The following is an 18,581-nucleotide window of genomic DNA, read 5'->3' on the forward strand; positions in this document are numbered from 1 at the left end:
GTATTATCAGACCATTTCCTCAAGCATGCTAAACTAAGATGTGGGACCTCATAGCCCTAGACTAGGCTGATGAGATTGCACACACATTGATGCTTTGTTGCAGAGGGATAAATAAATATTTGAGTTAACGAGAACATGGATTGCACAAACAACAAGTTAAAATAAATGTAGTGTAGATGAAAATACACTTTCAGTGAAATATCAAGAAATCAGAGATAGGAAGACAGAGCAATACAGAGAGAATGATAAACAAAATATTACATAAAATGGATGGAAAATTGCAATCAATGTAGAAATGCTAAATGGAGAAGAGGGAAAAATATTCTTAGGAGAGATAGTCCCAATCTCAAATCATAATGGAGACATCAGATATATTTTACTTAATAGACTAACTGACAAGGACAGTAAACTTTTCTGTTAATATTTATTCTCAAAAATTGTGCAGGTCATAAGCAACAGTTTTCAAATATTATGTAGTGATCAACAAATATATAGATTTATTAGAAATAAATAACAATGGAATTGAAACAAAGTCACCATTGCAATCATTTTAAGCACAATTAACTAACTAAATTAAAGAAAAAAAAAGGTCTAGAAGTGATGTAGTCAGGAAAGAGATTAAAAAAGTCAATATAAATACTAAAACTAAGAAAATCACAAGGGTTGGACTACTTAACACATAACTAAATTAAATAATGAAAAAGTAATATTATAAAATCCTAAAACAAAACTAAGTGAATCGGGAATATTTCTAGGAAAGGCATTACATGTTTTGAATACCATAATAAACATACAAAGGATAATCAAAACAGACTAATCATATACGTAAGCAAACATTCCTTCAAAATCTGATACAAAAACATATGGAAGGATTTCAGCGAAGACATCAGAAGAAACATGACAATCCTTGATATTCTCCATTTGGATTCAAAGAGTACAGATAAGCTGCAGATCATTTTCATATGAGTACTATATAACAAATTTTAGCTAATACCAGAAAAAAAAAACATGAATTTTCTTCAGAAATTACATTTAAAGGGTTAGAGTGGAAGTATCTATCTACTTTTGTCTCCCACAATTGACCAATTGCAGACCCTGGTGCAGCTCTTCAATTGTCATGCTTACTTATCCTTCCTGGCCTGACATTGGACTATCTACAATAAGAGATGGAGCCCGTGAGATCAAGAACATTTTCTAACTAACGCCCCTACTCCCCTACATGTTGACAGTAACACCCTATAGGTGGGGCATGCAGTCGGCAATCCGCATTGGCTCATTTCTCACTTCTGCTAGGAGCTAATGTCAGCAAATTATCTTGCCATGCTTACACTTAGGAAACACTTTGTGGTGGTTTCTCCATCCAAACCCAGGGAATCGCACAATGATGTGCCCCATGTGCACACACACCTCCCTCCTCCCCCTTATTCATGTCCATCCTCATTGCCAGTACCTAAGGTAGCTAAGCAGCTAATCAAATCCAGATCACCCAAGCTGTAGTCAGGGCTTTATTCTTCTACACCACAGCATGCAGTCTAATGTTGACATACTTCATTGTTATAAGCGTCTAGCAAGATATATTGTTTGAGCTATACCTGCCTTCCTTTATGTGAGTAAAGGAAAAAGATAACGCTGTCCACTTTCCCCAGGCCTTTTCAACTTGTGCACAGAAAGAAGATCATTAAGTGGATGCAATGGAATTAGGGAACTTCATGGAATAAGCTAGCAGGCACATTGATTTAAAATTTTGATTATAAAGATGACCAGCTAATCCCAAATAATTAATTTTAAGCACACAAAATATGCAGCTGGTATTTTTTATTTATTTATTTGACATTTGTTGTCCGGGTTAGTCTGACTGAGCAGAAGCCCTTTTTCAGCAGATAACCGGGGAGAAAAGCTCCACACAAGTATTACTATTTGAGAAGAAATTAAACATCAAATGAAAAAAGCAACATTAAAAAGATATACATTATTTACATAAAAAAATTATATACAAAACTTCACAGATGAGTTAAGTGGGATAATCGGAATATATGAATGTGACATATTTAGTCCAGCAGGGTATAAGGGGAAATGACGTATGATACTCTTGAGTAGTTTAAAAATAATTATAAGTAAAGGGATTCATCAGTCAGATAGTTGCAGGAAGACTGAGATTAGCTGTAGTAGAAGGAAATAGAAGGTTAAGAGGGGAGGTGGACCGAAGAGTAGTAGTAGGTATTTTTATGAAAGGTAAGTACAGTGACAAATCCATGTTCTGTCAAAGATGCTTTTGACAGCAGTCTTGCCATTTTGTGGGTGTTTGATATTTCTAATTTCTAGGAGAAGTTTATTCCAAAATTGGATAGGGGAATGACTGTTAAAGTTGTGACCTATTTTACTTTTGGGTTTATAGATCTGAAAGAGATTTTGATTGGAGCTTTGGAGGGTCCTTGTGGGGGTGTATGGGAAGACAAGAGAGGGTATGGTGAGACAGAAGGAGAGCAGATTCAATACAGAATGTATGATACTACATTGTGAGAGCAGTTGATGAGGAAATTCCAGTCAGTTTAATTGTTTAAGAGTAAGGCATTGGTGTGAGAGGCAGGCTTGTTCAACATCAGTTTTGGTAGTTTTATTGTAGGTAAATTCTAACTGAGATAGGAGAGTGGTCTGAAGACTGGTGAGGATTTGTGAGCCATAGAGGAGGGTTGGGAGAATGGGATATGGAGTTTTTAGCCTTGTGGGAAAAAACATTTTTGTTTTGATGTAGGAGTCCAAGTTTTTGGTGGGTTTCCTTATGTTGTTGAAACTGTGAGAGTCAAATTTGAATTGATCATCTATGATGAACTCTAGAAGTTTGGTGTTAGACTCAACAGTGATGGGAGTATTGTTTAGGGAGGAGATGGAGAAGAAGGATTTAAGATAGTTCATGGTTTTGAGCGTAAAAAGCAGGAGTTTGGTTTTATTTGAATTTAGGATTAGCTGATTATTGGTGAACCAAGTTTCAATAGATAAGAAGGATTTTTGCTTGATGGAATTTAGTTCAGAGACAGAGTCAGCTATAGTGATGACTGTGGATTCATCTGCATATTGAACAATTGAAGACTGTGGACATTATGTATACAGTTGGTTGGTAAAAATGTCATAAAGTAGTGGGCCAAGAATGGATCCTTGAGGTACAACCATCTTAACAGCTAGAGCTGTCTCTGGCTTGGGATATAGGGTGCATGAATGATATGACGGCAGTGGAGCTGCTATGTTTTGGGCAAAAGCCATGTTGTGTAGGGGTAAGTAGGTTTTCTTGTAGGAGACATTAAAGGATTTGTTTGCATACACATTTTGGAAAGGGGGATAAGGATAGCAATTGCCCTGATGTTAGCACTTTCTGAGGAGTTAACTTCCTTGTGAATGGGCAGAGAATAGAATTGTTTCAAGATTGTGGGACCCTTAGATTCCATAATGGAGCAGTTGATGAGTATAGAAATGGGGCAGGCAAGTGAGTTAGCAGCTTTCTGAAGAAAATGTGGTGGTAGTTTGTCAACAGAGGGGGAGCAAAGTTTAATCTTTTGAAGTAAGGATTTAATAAATTTGGTAGATACTGTTTTCAGGGAGAAGGCCTGAGAGGAATGAGGGGGTTAGGGAGAGGCAGGAAAGATATTAACATTAGGGTTTGCATTGGTTTGTGGTGAGAGTTTGCTGATGGTGTCGATGAAGTAAGTATTGACGTTTCTTGGAAAGTCTTGTTTGGACAAGAATTGGGGAAGAGGGTTTACCAGGGTGTAGGATTTGGTTAACGCAATGCCAGAATTTATATGAGTTATAAGAGTGTAATGTCAGAGGATTGTTGTTGACATTTTTCTTGTCAATGAGGATGTGTTTTTTGTAAAGTTGCATATCTCTTTATAGAGCTGGAGGTGGGCGGGGAGTTTTGTTTTGGTCCAGGTTCTCCGAGTTTTGTCTCTTTTTAGCATAAGGGTTTGGGTATTGAAAGTAAGATAGGGGAATATCAGAGATTTGATCTTATCTGTATGTAAGGGGGCAAGAGAGTCCAAAGTGTTAAGAAATATGGAATTGAATTTAAGTACTGTGTCATCAATAGGTAAGTAGGTAAGGAAGGACCGATTTGTGACTGAGAGATGTTTATTTAAGATATCAGAATGGAAGTTGGAGAGTTTGTGACATTAGGTGAAATTTTGTGGCTTAATATAGTGTGGGGAGTATCTGAGAACTTTGACAGGGCAGTGATCACTTAGAGAGTCAGCCAGTGTTTCTGGGTGATGATATCTGTGAGGATTAGAAATGAGTTTCCAATCCAGGAGTGAGACTGAATTTGTGGGTTTGCTAATGTACGTAGGAGTATAGATTAGTTGGGAGAAACCATATAGATTTATATTTGAACTTGAACTGTTAGAGGTGAGGGCTAACCAATTGATATTGATATCTTCCAGGACAGCAGTTTTGTAAGGTGAGTTAAGAGACTCATGGTGGAGACGATATATTCGAGAGTTGAGATATTGCCCCCCAGGGGAATGTAGATAGCCGCAATTGTGATAATATTGCGGGCATTGATTTTGCAGTTGGCAACTAGAAGTTCATCAGGTGAAGTTGAGGGGATGGGGTATTTAGGGGAGTGGCTGTAAAATGGTCAGAGAAGATGATATCCACCCCTCCTCTTTTTTTGAGTCTATCCAGAAATAGGATGTTGTAGCCAGGGGGTAAAAAGTATTTGTCTGGGATGTAGGGTTTTAGTCAGGTTTCAGAAAGGGTAATGATATCAAGAAAATGATGGGCCATCCAACCATGGAACTCACTGATTTTGTTTAGTATGCATCGGATATTCATGGAGTAAAGAGATGGATGTTTCGTGAAAGGGTTAGCAGGAGAAGTTGGGACTCTGAGGTTTCTATCAGAGTGAGAGGGAAGGACCGGGGTTGGGATGGATGTCTCCAGATAAGAGAAGGGGATAGAGTACAGGAAAAAAGTAGTGAGATGAAAGGGTATAGAGAAAATACTTTACTTTAACTTTAGGTAGGGTAGAGGTGAAAGGGGGGATTTGATTTTGGGGAGAGAATATGTGGTAAAAAGAGTAGATGATTCAATAAGAAATGAGTGTAAGATGATCAGTTCATGTTTTGAAAACAGCAATATAGTAAAATATACTGTGCACATATTCTTTCACAAAAATAAATTTTCCTTGTTTAAACAGACACAAATAAATTAAATAATTTAAATGAAGGAGCACATAATACAATTGAATCTAACAGACACACCTTCACCAGACATAGTACAATCCCTTATGGGCACCCTTCAGCTAGATATGTGCAATAAAATCAGACATGTGCCCTTGCACCAGCCATAATACAATTCCATATGACAGGGACATGTCTACCATTCATAATAAAATCCCATGTTACAAGAACACCTTCGCTACATAAAATAGATCAGTGTGGCAGGCATACCTCAACTAGGCATAACACAATTAAAATGACAGACACCCCCTCCACTGAACATAGTGCAGTCACATCTGATATTCTCACTTTCACTAGATATAATAAAATCCCATTTAACAGGCACACCTCCACCAGACATGATACAGTTCTAAACAAAATGCACATCTCCACCAGACAGAGTATAATCTCAATGTAAAGGCTTTCCTCCATCAAACATAGTGCAATCAAATTCAATAGGCACTCCTCCTCAAAGCAATGTCTATTCCCAACTGGCAACATAAGCTCAGCAGAAACAATACCATCCCATCTGACAGGCAGACTTCCAATACAAATAGTATAACACTAGCCAACACACACCTCCATCAGGTATATTGCAGCCACATTTGATAGTCTCACATTCACCAGATATAGTATAATCCCATCATATAGGCACACACTCAACATACATGGTATAATCACATCAGGCAAGCACATTTCATTCAAATATAGTACAGTCCCATCTTAAGACATATATCCATAGGCATGCATCTGACAGGTATATGTCTGCCTCACATAGTACAATCCCATCTAACAGTTAGCCTTCTACCAGATGTAATACATTCCAACCTGATAGACACATGCTCAGCAGGCATGGTGCATCACAGCTGACAAGCAAAATTCCATCACAAGTAGTATAATCCCATCTGACAGGCACACCGTCAACAGGTGTAGCACAATCCCATCTGACAAGAACAACTCCATCACACATATTACAATCGCATCTGATAGGCACCCATCCAGTAGACATAGTATGACCCCATTAGATAGGCATACATATATGGATATAGTCATTACAATGTAATAAAAAAGTCAAAGTAGAATCTTCAAGTAAAATATTAGATTTTACTCTGTATTGATAGAGCCCCAGGGTTCTGTGTTGGGACATCTTCTGTTTGGCGTCTTCTTTTCTGAAGTAAAAGCCAATACCTGCTGGCTCTGGCTGACTAAGTTTGCTGATGTCTTCAAGCTGGGATCCGACATTGAATGAGCAAATGACTTATCCATCCTGCAGGAAGGGTTGTCCCAAATAAGTAGCTGGTGTCAAACTCAAGGACTGAAAATAAATGCCAAACAATCCATTATTGTATCATTTGGGAAGTCATTTGTCTCAGGGAACTACCACATTAACAATAGGGCCCTAAGAGTTGACCCAATTTTTTCAGGATTTTGGAATGTATGTGGACAGTGACCCACCATTTGACCATCATGTGCCCATTGTTGCAAGACAGTTTTTCCATATTGCACAGCTTATAAACAAAGGGACTGTGTCTACATATAAGGATGTCCTTGCCCACCTTTACTCAGGCCTCATTAGGCCAATCATTCAATATAATGCCCCCTTTGGCATGTATCTCTCCAGAAACATGCAACAACTAGAATGTCCACAGAGATACCTTACTAAAAGGACACAATACTTTGGTCCTCTACAGATCAACCCAAGGCTCTGTCACTATACTCAGCATCCAACAGACTGCTAAGAGGTGACCTGAGTCTGGCATACAATGCATCCTCTGGCAGAATACTGGTGGATTTACTGCACATAAGAAACTCAAATGCTATCAGAAATACTCAGTGTAGGGATCTAAATCTCTTCTGCAACATCAAAAGAATGGATTGCAGGGGCAGGTATATCTCACAGAGTGTCCAAAGAGTCATTATTTTATAATTTATTTTACACAAATGCACACTAGCCCTTAATGCCAGAATTTAAACTCTGTGTATGAAGGGAGCAGATAACATTCGTGGAGAGAACAGCTATTCCTAACCTCCTGTTTCAGGCTCCCTGCCAACATATTTAAAAGTAGAGTACGTATTACAGTCTATTTCATAAAAAAGCACACTAGCCTTTAATGTCAGACTTTAAATTCTGTAAATGAAGATGACAGATTATTTCCTCCAAAACACAGCTAGCCCCACCCCCACCCCACCCCAGACACACACATACATGTATTTCCCTACCAGCAATTTAGAAAAGTAAATATTCCATTTATTTCTCTTAAATACACACTAGCCCTCAATACCAGACTTTAAACTGAAGAGGGCAAGTTTTCATCCACATCACAACTAACCCCATCCATATGGTTGCCTGTCAGCATATTTTAAAACAATAATTATTCCAGTTTATTTCACAGAAGTCCACATCAATGCTTAATGCAAATTTTTTTCAGACTGTAAACTGAACAAAGAAAGTGGAGAAGTTGCTTTCATCACCAACATAGCACAGCTAGCCCTCTCTTATCTGTCTGCCTGACAGAATAGTAAAAGAGTGAAAAACAAAGAGAGAGAAAGAGAGAGAGTAACTGTTCTAGTTTCATTTGTTAATGTACATAACTCCACACCAGCCTTTAACGTCAGACTTTAAAATGAGCAAACAATGACTGTAATTTCCTTTCATCCACAGCACAGCTTGTGCCTTCTAGTCCGGTTGACTGCCAGTGATTTAAAAAAAGGGAGTGCATATTTCAGTTTATTTCATACAAATCTGTAACAGGCTTTAATGACAGCATTTAATATGAGCAAGTTATTTTCATCCACAGCACTAATATTCACAGCTTTCTGTTTATTGCCATCCCAATGACTCATGGTTAGGCAATGAAGACAATGCTGTGGCTCTTTAGATAGGGTCACAGCCTCAGGCATTTATTTATTTATGCTATTAAGTAAAAGAAAAAGATCTAGCAGAATATCTTCACTGACCCCTCTGTGCATACACAAATGGTCAAAACTATGAGAATGTAAAGGTAAATACTTGTGGTGACTGTTGTTTAGCACTTTTTAAGTAGAAACAGTCAACTGCTTTTTGTGTTCAGCACATATGCTAACTAAAATGAGTTGGCAGTGCTGAATACAACAAAAGTTATAAAATAAAATTATTTTCTCCTCTGGTCGTGGGCCTACTTGGAGTTCTGGGTCCCTGACAGTTCCCTATATCCCACTCTTGTAATTGGTCACTGACTATACTTTCTAGCCTTAGAATCCCCGGGACTATTTGATACTGGAATAACAGATGTATATAAAAGAACAGCAGCACAAGACTAGTACAGGGTAACATCTTTAGAATTGTTAATAGGAAAACAAACTATAAATCTTAGACGATTACCAGAGACAACAATATGTGCATTAGGTAAAGGCAACAGTGTAGGTAAATTAAACAAAGTACATCTCCTTATAAGCAAAAGGAACAAATCAGAACTAGCAAACCTGACTTTTAACAACAGGAGGTAGTTTTTAAGATAAATGAAAGCGAAGTGTACTGATCCATGTTTCGGTATTAAGCTCTGCAAAGAAGATGGGATTTATACTTCTACTGATTGTTTGTGATGTTTATCAGGCATTTTAAGATATTTGTTAAAACATTTATAGTCCTCATACTGTGATAGCATGTGCTCAAATCATGACAATTTCACTATAATTAGTACAGACACTATTAGCTACATTCTAAACAGTCTAAACAAGCATGTGATATGGCTGATTGGGATGACAATTTCACTATAATTAGTACAGACACTATTAGCTACATTCTAAACAGTCTAAACAAGCATGTGATATGGCTGATTGGGGCTCTAATGTGGAATAGAAAACACTGGTTACTGCATTTCTATAGGCAAATCATTTTCTTAAGAAATGTGTCCATAATAATGGGAAAAGTCAAAGCATTACATTTAATCTCCTAGAAGGCATTATAATGAAAATCATATACCTGGAAATCTCTTATCAACATGCATTTAATACTAGGACAACTGCAGTGATTTATCCAGTCTACTTGGAAGATCCTGTGTCTACGTCACTTGTCCTGGTCATGCAAGTCAATATTATTTATAACAGCTTCAGCAAGACCTTTGAGTTGGTCATTCATATTTAGCTACTATGCCAAAAGAGCCTCTCTGAAATTGATAAAACCCTAATAACCTGGATTCATGAGTAGCAAATGTGCATAGATGTTGAGTTAGGATTATAAATGCAGTGGAAGACTACAGAAATCAAAATGTTGGCTATCATGAAGCTTGATTCTACACCCCCGCCTTTGGTTTTTAACTTCTGCTTCAGTGACCTTAGATTACCTCTCGATATGCTGGTGGTTACGCATGCAGATGATGTAAAACTAACAAAAAAAAGCTCACATGAATATCGGAAATTCTTGAAAAACTGGCTAAGTGATTTAACTATAGATAGAAAATGGTGAAAAAACTTCTCCATAGCTGTAAGGAATTCAGCAAGATTAATATCTTTGCAAAAAAAAAAAAAAAAGAACTGACGGTTGCTGTACCCTAATGGTGTGGGGATGAGCTTAGTCGGTCATTGTCAAATGTAAGTGTCCTTACTGACCTTAAATTGTCCTTTGGAGTCCATATTGAAAAGATATCTACGAAGGTATATAATGTAATGACAATACTGTTAAAAGTCCCTACAGTCAGATATAAAACAAGTATAGTTCCTGTTTTGTAAGCCCAATAAGCACTTTGCTACAGTATGAACAAAATTATAGCCAGCACTGAAAAAAACTGTATTATTAAGTCAGAAAGAGTTTTGAAGAAAGGGATGAAGAAAATTCAGAGCTATACATATTTAAACAATGCTTCCAGATTAAGACAATTAAGCTTATTGTTATATAGAATAACATGAGATATGAATATGTTCACAGGCAAGTACTAGGCTAGCTGCCTTTGCAAGACATTTTAAACCTAGCCAATTTCCCATCAAAGGTGTGAATCAAACCCTGTACTATGTGTCTGTAAAGTAAATACATTAACCATTATGGCAACCCCCAAATAAGGTCTCTGAAGATGGTAACCCAATTAGTGCAAGGAAAGGTTTAAAAATAAATCATTGTATACTAATATTGAATTGGTGGCAACTGTATAGAAGTTATTGTCTGCTAGTAGCCTAGAAATATCATTGTTATAATCTTGAAGAAGGTCTTGGGTATAAATATGAGACAGTGAATGAAATGTGGTAGACTTCCAATATGGACCTCTGTAGTCCTTCATATGAGTATATACTAGAGTAATAATAACTAGAACATTTGGGAGCTTCCTCCAGTAATGCCACATATGACAGTAGCAGAGGACACTAAAAGCAGATAGCTGACCATAAGCCCATGTGACATTAGCTGCAATGCAACATAAGAGTATGTGCTGAAGCACTCATATCACAAGCAACTTAGGACAAACTGTGTTATTTGTGCACAAAGAAGGGCTAATAGTTAAGGAGATTGAGGATAACCTTTCATATGTTTAATCAAATGTTTGATGACCTATCTTTAATGGATATTTTAACAGTACCCATAGTAGATAAAAAGGGTATCCATCCAGTGATAGCAAGTATTGATGCAGAGACCTCTAACACTATAAAATGTAAATTAGATATTGTTATTAAATCTTCCACTGACTCAAAATGGCTCTAGCATAGGTCAGAAAATGTTAACAGTTGATAAAAAGAAGATGGTTTTAAACTAGATCTGAAAATGAATAGCATGACTCATTTTGGTAATAAAACATATTTCACATAGCTGGCACACCCCTCTTATCATCAGAGAATATTGTGGATCTAGGAACTCTTGTTGTTGATAATTCATTATTGTTTGACCATCATGTCTGCCTCATCTAGTTTCCAGTGGCATCTCCACCAGATTCAAAAAGTCTTTAGCTCCTCTTTACATGGATCTCATCAGACACAGTATTGAATATACTGCCCCCTTAGACATCAATTTGTCTGAACATATCATTCAGTTTGAGAGACCTCAGAGATGCATAACTAAAATCAGTGGCCTCATAAATCTTAGTTATCAGGACAAGGCAGCCCTCTATATGTATTCAGTCTCTTAATGACTCCCCCATGGAGAACTGTGTCAGGCCTTTGAGCCTTGAAAGATCCAATTATCTTTCACCTGTTACTTCTTACATAACTCAAATACATAGTTAAAGGAATTAAACCTTCATCAGCAGCTAAATAAGACACATCAGCATGATAGATGCATATCCAAACACATCCATCATTTCTGAAAGAAACATATACTACATGTCAAGCAGAGTAGCACCCTTACCACCTTGAAGGTGAACCCAGGTAATTAAACGGACAGCTTCAAATTATCCTGTATCCTGCGATATCATACACCTCTTGTGGCTGGAGGGTTTTGCTAATCTTATGATGGAGGTTTAAATTTTTGAACTGAGTGTTTTTTTTTTATTCTGTGAAGGTGAAGAAGCTGCAAAAAGTGCATTATTTTTTCATGTGCAAAACTCTAAGCATAGGTCACTCCAGAGGAGTTTGTATGATAAAAAGTAGAAGGAAAGCATTTTTAATCTGTCAGTGTAGCTTATGTGTCTTAAAGTGAGGACCTGTTTAGGTAGGAATCTTTAGGGTCTTTCATGTTGCACAAGGTACTTGGAAAGGTACATTATAAAAGAGGAGCTATATTCAGTGAAGGGTCTGATAAGGGAATAATGCAGAGGGATAAAGATATCCTTTTAATCTAAATGAGATGCCCTGACAGATAAAGTTTGTGAGGCATAAGGATTTCTTTTTATTTTCCCAATAATCTTTATTAATTTTTTAAACTTGAAAAAATACAATTCAGATCTAACAAAAATACAAAAAGGTAACTATATACAAGAGTCCACAGCAATAAGACAGTAATACAAGTCATTAATACTTTTCCAAGTGATCATTCAGTTTTTGTCAATGTTTTTTTCTGATGTCATATTTGATGTCCTTGTGTTTAAGGTTAAGAGTTCTTTCTTGCATACACTTTTATCTAAAATAAGAAATCATTAAAAGACAAAGCTGTTTTGCATTTTCAATTTTTTGTAGTTATTTTTCTAGCTATTGATAAACTCGACCAAAGAAGAGGCAATTGTGATCTGGGGACAATATCTGGTACTGGAGCATTAAACAAGATAAGTGAGTCAGATATATAACATTTATCTGTCCATAGTGCCTGAGAATTATTTTTAAATTCACTCCAAAAAGGAACGACCATTGCATTTTAATATCATATGTGTCCAATCCATTTCCAACTTGCATCCACATCTCCAACATTTAGCTTTCTTTGTTTTATAGATTAGATCAATTTTACTAGGGGTTAAAAAAGTTCTGTGAATAAATTTCCAACTATAGTCTCCAATAACAAGAGGATGTTATTTTATAGCTTGACTTTAATATTAATTTCTTATTATTAATGGAGAACTCTTAAGTGTAGCATGTCCAACAGCTCTGGGTTTGACACGGCCTTGTATATTAAGCAGAGATCACCTCTGAGTAGACGATATGCAACAGAGTATAGGTGGAGGTTTTTTAGACGGTCAGCATAGGCCATCTGCTTTAGGCCTGTGATTCTTTTAGTGAGGTATTTCTGCGGCCTTTCCAGTTGTTGCAGATGTCTTGAGAGGTACATACCAAACGGGGTGTTGTATTCTAGAATGGGTCTAATGAGGGATGAGTACAATGGGACAATGACCTCCTTTTTTCTGGATGAAAAGCCCTTAGTAATGAGGTGTGCCACATAGAAGGATTTTCTGATGGTTGTGGCAATGTGGTTATTGAAGGAGAGACCACTGTCCACCTGTGTCCTTAAGTCTCTTATTACACTTTTGGTGTTTAGTGTACTGTCATCTATGTGGTAATTTATGGGTACATGTTTTTTCCCAAAGGGGGTAACTATAAATTTCTTGGCATTGAGCTTGAGCCTATGGCTCTGGCACCAAGCATCTGTTTCTGTAAGGCCCTTTTGTCGAATATCCACACCATTCGGGAATTCAATAATATCTCCCAGTTTGCAGTCATCTGCAAACTTTGTTAGCCAGAGTCCCTTAGTATTGGCCTGTACTTCAGAGAATGTTTTATTGCATGTTTCTAAGCAGCCAGGCATAAGGATTTCTTAATCACATCTAAAACATGGCGATCCAAAGAGAGATTTTTATCTATGTAAATACTAAGTTCTCTGAGAACTGAGTTTCTTTTAAAGAATGCCAGTAATGTGATAAGTTTGACAGTAGGAGCCTTACTGAATGAAACTATACTGCACTTTTTGCCATTTAGGATGAAACCATGGCTAACACATCAGGCACTGGCATGATCTAGGCCCTTTTGGAGAATATGGGTGTCACGAGAGGAACTGACAGCTATGTATAAATTGCAGTTATCCACAAACTTGGTTAACTTTGCCAAATAAGGTAAAAGCAGAGAAGAAGTCCTGTGGTACACCACTAGTTGCATCTATATGTCTAGAATAGATACCAACTGCAATGATAATGTAAGTTATGTAAGTAAATCAGTTTATATGCAGACGACAACACAAGTGTTAATGCTAAGACTAGACAGTTTAAGTATGTTATCAGTATGGGAAAGGGTGTCAACATCCATGGTGTAGTCTAGGTTGCCAGTATGGATGTTCTGGCCTTCATCCAAAGCATAAGTGACCTTTTTAAAGAACTAAACCAGGCTGAGTAAAAGACATCCAAACTGATTAGGGTTAAGGGTTTGATGATCACCCACAACACTGTTAATTAGTTGAGCAATAATGCATTCCATACTATTACATATTATACTAGTTAGACTAATAGATCAGGGTAAGTTGTGAGGTCACCATTGTTGAGGAGCTGTTTTGCAAGCTTCAGGAATATATCATGTGCACAGACCAAGGCTAAAGTGTATCATGAGAGACTGAATACTGTGGTATTTGTTACTAACAAGGAGATATCCTAGAATACTTTTGAGATCCATGTAACTAGTGTTTTTAGTTCTGGAGAATGCTGATGTGACATGGTTTAATGTGATTTCTGGGAAGATAGTAAAGGAAAAAATTGGAGGAATAAAAAATGGGGATATGTCTGGGAAGTCTAGTCGGAGCTAACTTTGCTAGCCAAGTTATTAGCTACACTCATGGGTCAGATTTGGATACTCCTTCAGAGATAAGTTCAGTGCAGGGTTAGGTATTACATCTGACTTTATTAAGGAACATAAAGAAGGTCTTGTGGTTGTCTTTGGTATCTGCATTTATTTTAAGTTCATAAATGTATTTCCACTCCCTGATGCTTCATCTAAGGGTCTTGCCTTCCTGCTTTTCAACCACTTCTGAAGTGAAGGAGTCTTTTTGATTCTTTCATAAAGAGTCATGGGCTTTTTGATTTGTAATAGAGTTTGACCATGCAGGCTTACTTTATGTGTGTGTTTCTTGATTTGTATGGCAAAGAAAGTCTCGCACAAAAAGGGTATTTGACTTAATGGGAACTTTTTATTTTTGATTTGGCTTAGATAAACAGTATGTCCTAAATAAGGCAGGAAGGAGACCTGCAGGTAGCAATGATATGGTCGACAGTTATGTTGCGATACACAAAGTCTGTATCATGCAAGATTTTACATGAAAATGTAGCATTCCTAATGAAGTGTTGTGCCACCACACCTCAACCCCCACCCCCAATAGCTCTCAATGGACCTCAATTTATGGTAGGTACAAGAATTTGGTAAAGAGGGAATACTATTGTTGTTCTGAAACCAATTCTCAGTAACTACTCAAATGTGGATGTCCCTGCGGATAAGGAAGACTAAACTTCAGACAGCTTCTGTTTAAGATTCTAACATTTAACAGTGCAACCCTGACAATATTAATTTTGAAATTTGCTTGATGGGCATAGTCATAGGTTGAACATTGCCTAAAAATATAGTGGAAGCAAATGTTTTAGTCAGTATATGAAAAACCTTTGACAAGAGGTGGAGGCCACATTTAGTGGTACAGAAAGATCCATTCACAATCTGTTCTCTGCCTTAGGCACACATATTAACCAGATACAATCTGTTCTCTGCATTAAGCACACATTTTAGCCAGATACAATCTGTTCTCTGCATTAGGCACACATTTTAGCCAGATACAATCTGTTCTCTGCGTTAGGCACACATTTTAGCCAGATACAATCTGTTCTCTGCGTTAGGCACACATTTTAGCCAGATACAATCTGTTCTCTGCATTAGGCACACATTTTAGCCAGATACAATCTGCTCTCTGCGTTAGGCACACATTTTAGCCAGATACAATCTGTTCTGTGCGTTAGGCACACATTTTAGCCAGATACAATGTGTTCTCTGCGTTAGGCACACATTTTAGCCAGATACAATCTGTTCTCTGCATTAGGCACACATTTTAGCCAGATACAATCTGTTCTCTGCGTTAGGCACACATTTTAGCCAGATGCAATCTGTTCTCTGCGTTAGGCACACATTTTAGCCAGGTACAATGTGTCATGTGTGTTAGGCACACATTTTAGCCAGATACAATCTGTTCTCTGCATTAAGCACACATTTTAGCCAGATACAATCTGTTCTGTGTGTTAGGCACACATTTTAGCCAGATACAATCTGTTGTCTGCGTTAGGCACACATTTTAGCCAGATACAATCTGTTCTGTGCGTTAGGCACACATTTTAGCCAGATACAATGTGTTCTCTGCGTTAGGCATACATTTTAGCCAGATACAATCTGTTCTGTGCATTAGGCACACATTTTAGCCAGATACAATCTGTTCTCTGCTTTAGGCACACATTTTAGCCAGATACAATCTGTTCTCTGCGTTAGGCACACATTTTAGCCAGATGCAATCTGTTCTCTGTGTTAGGCATACATTTTAGTCAGATACAATCTGTTCTCTGCGTTAGGCACATATTTTAGCCAGATACAATCTGTTCTCTGCGTTAGGCACACATTTTAGCCAGATACAATCTGTTCTCTGTGTTAGGCATACATTTTAGCCAGATACAATCTGTTCTCTGCATTAAGCACACATTTTAGCCAGATACAATCTGTTCTGTGTGTTAGGCACACATTTTAGCCAGATACAATCTGTTGTCTGCATTAGGCACACATTTTAGCCAGATACAATCTGTTCTGTGCGTTAGGCACACATTTTAGCCAGATACAATCTGTTCTCTCCATTAGGCACACATTTTAGCCAGATACAATCTGTTCTCTGTGTTAGGCACACATTTTAGCCAGATACAATCTGTTCTCTGCGTTAGGCACACATTTTAGCCAGATACAATCTGTTCTCTGTGTTAGGCACACATTTTAGCCAGATACAATCTGTTCTCTGCATTAGGCACACATTTTAGCCAGATACAATCTGTTCTCTGCGTTAGGCACACATTTTAGCCAGATACAATCTGTTCTCTGCGTTAGGCACACATTTTAGCCAGATACAATCTGTTCTCTGCGTTAGGCACACATTTTAGCCAGGTATTTTTTCTTTGAACTTGGGTGCCAGTCTTGTTGACAAAAGAATACTGCTCCTCCTTCCCTGGAGACAAAGAGAGTTGAATTGCAATTCACTGCACTACTTGTAAAGAAGCATGTACACAGTCATTACCTCCCACATAAGGTACTACAAGATCATACTGACATCTGAAATGGTGAAGGATCTCGAGGGCCCTTGTAACATCTTTAATTCCAGCAACAGACAAAAAGATGAATGTAACCATCTCCTTATCCTGTCTAGTGAGTGTAGTTTCACTTTGCCTGACAATAAAGTCATCAGTAGCAGGGACTCCCATGCTTCTGTGCAGGCCTATAGAGGTGTGGGAGGTTTTTGGTGTGGATACAGATATTAGCTTTTCTCAATTGGTTGAGGTTTTCTAGCACTTTGTCGGGGATTTTTTTACTAGCAATACATGTTGGTGTACTGGCCAGCTGCTGTTTTCTGATGGTGGGATTTGGAGACAGAATTGCCAGTATTCCAAGCAGGTTATATACTTCCCATAGATGAAATTAAAATGACCCAGAAGTAAGAAGTATGTAAGTAAGCATAGGAGAGTCCTCCACTACCTCAGTATTCCTAATGCTAAAAGACTGGTCAGGTGAGTTGTAGAAAAAGACTGTAATTCCATGGCTATAGGTGTAAATCTATAACATTATATCTGGGCAATGGACCTTAAGTTAAAGCAAAATATTTAGAGTTAAAGATTTGGTAAGAGAGATGGAAGGTGGAGCAGGTAAAGTTACAGTAGGTTATGGCTTGCAATTTTGGAGAAAGAAATGGTTAACATCTAAATGACTGACAGTACTGAGAATAAGTAGGGGCTTGTTCAGGAAAATATGAGTCAGCTTATGGTTAGGGGAATTTGGGAGAGAGAACAATTTTACAACTGGAGGGAATAGGTCTTGTAGTATAAAATAGAAAAACAATAAACAATTAAGGAATAGTGTAGTAATTATGCTGGTAGTATGAAACAGTTACTTAACAACCAAAAGACTGACAGCATTTCCAGTATAACAGATATATGAATGACCATGCTGTAACAACTGCGAGCAACAAAACACATAGACCCCTATGTAAAGATAGCCTAAGACTTAAAATCTAGTGGTACAGCAGAGCATAAACAGAAGAAGCTTACCTTGTTGTTCAGAATTGTCAAGCTGGTCCAAGTATGAGGAAAGTGAAAACTTACCTGGTCAGCTGGATGTGGCCAGAAGGTTTAGCAGTTTGATGGCTACTTCATTTTGTAAGTTGCTTCTGGCCTCAAAGATGCTGCAGTTAATGCAGTAATGAGAAGCAGACAGCAGAATCAATAGTCAAACAGCAGTTTCACTCAACAAGTTGTTTTTGGTCTCAGAGCAGTATTAAGACTTGTGTGGAAAGTTTGCCCTGGTTGTGGTGGAACTCACAAGGGAACAGAGGGAGATTCCTGGTGTCTTAATGACTAAGGACATAGACAGAGGAGAGCAATTATATGCAAGGGTCCAAATTTTAAAATGCAGGTGACCCTAATGAAACTGGATACAGAAATAGATATAGAATAAAATGGAATTTACCCCATCGATAATCCAGAATGAAGAAGTTTACTCCTCATCTCACATACAGCAAGCTTACCAACACTCGGGGCATGAGCGTGTAGGCAACTCTCACAGGAATTATAAGTGCAGTGCAATCCCAGAGGGAAAAAGGGCTTGCAGATGAAATGTTATCACCACTTCTTCTCACCTCTATTCCCTTTTCAAAAGTACTTTGTTATCTAGTTTGGCAGCCAAAAAGAGTATTCTGCTGTACTCTGATCTAAATGCAAAGATCCATGCAGCCCTGATAAAATGAAATCCATTTAATCCATGAAGATTCAAATTAAATCTATC

The sequence above is a fragment of the Protopterus annectens genome, chromosome 12.part0 (assembly GCF_019279795.1).
Source record: "Protopterus annectens isolate FY-2018-M chromosome 12.part0, PAN1.0, whole genome shotgun sequence".
Taxonomy (NCBI): Eukaryota; Metazoa; Chordata; order Ceratodontiformes; family Protopteridae; genus Protopterus; species Protopterus annectens.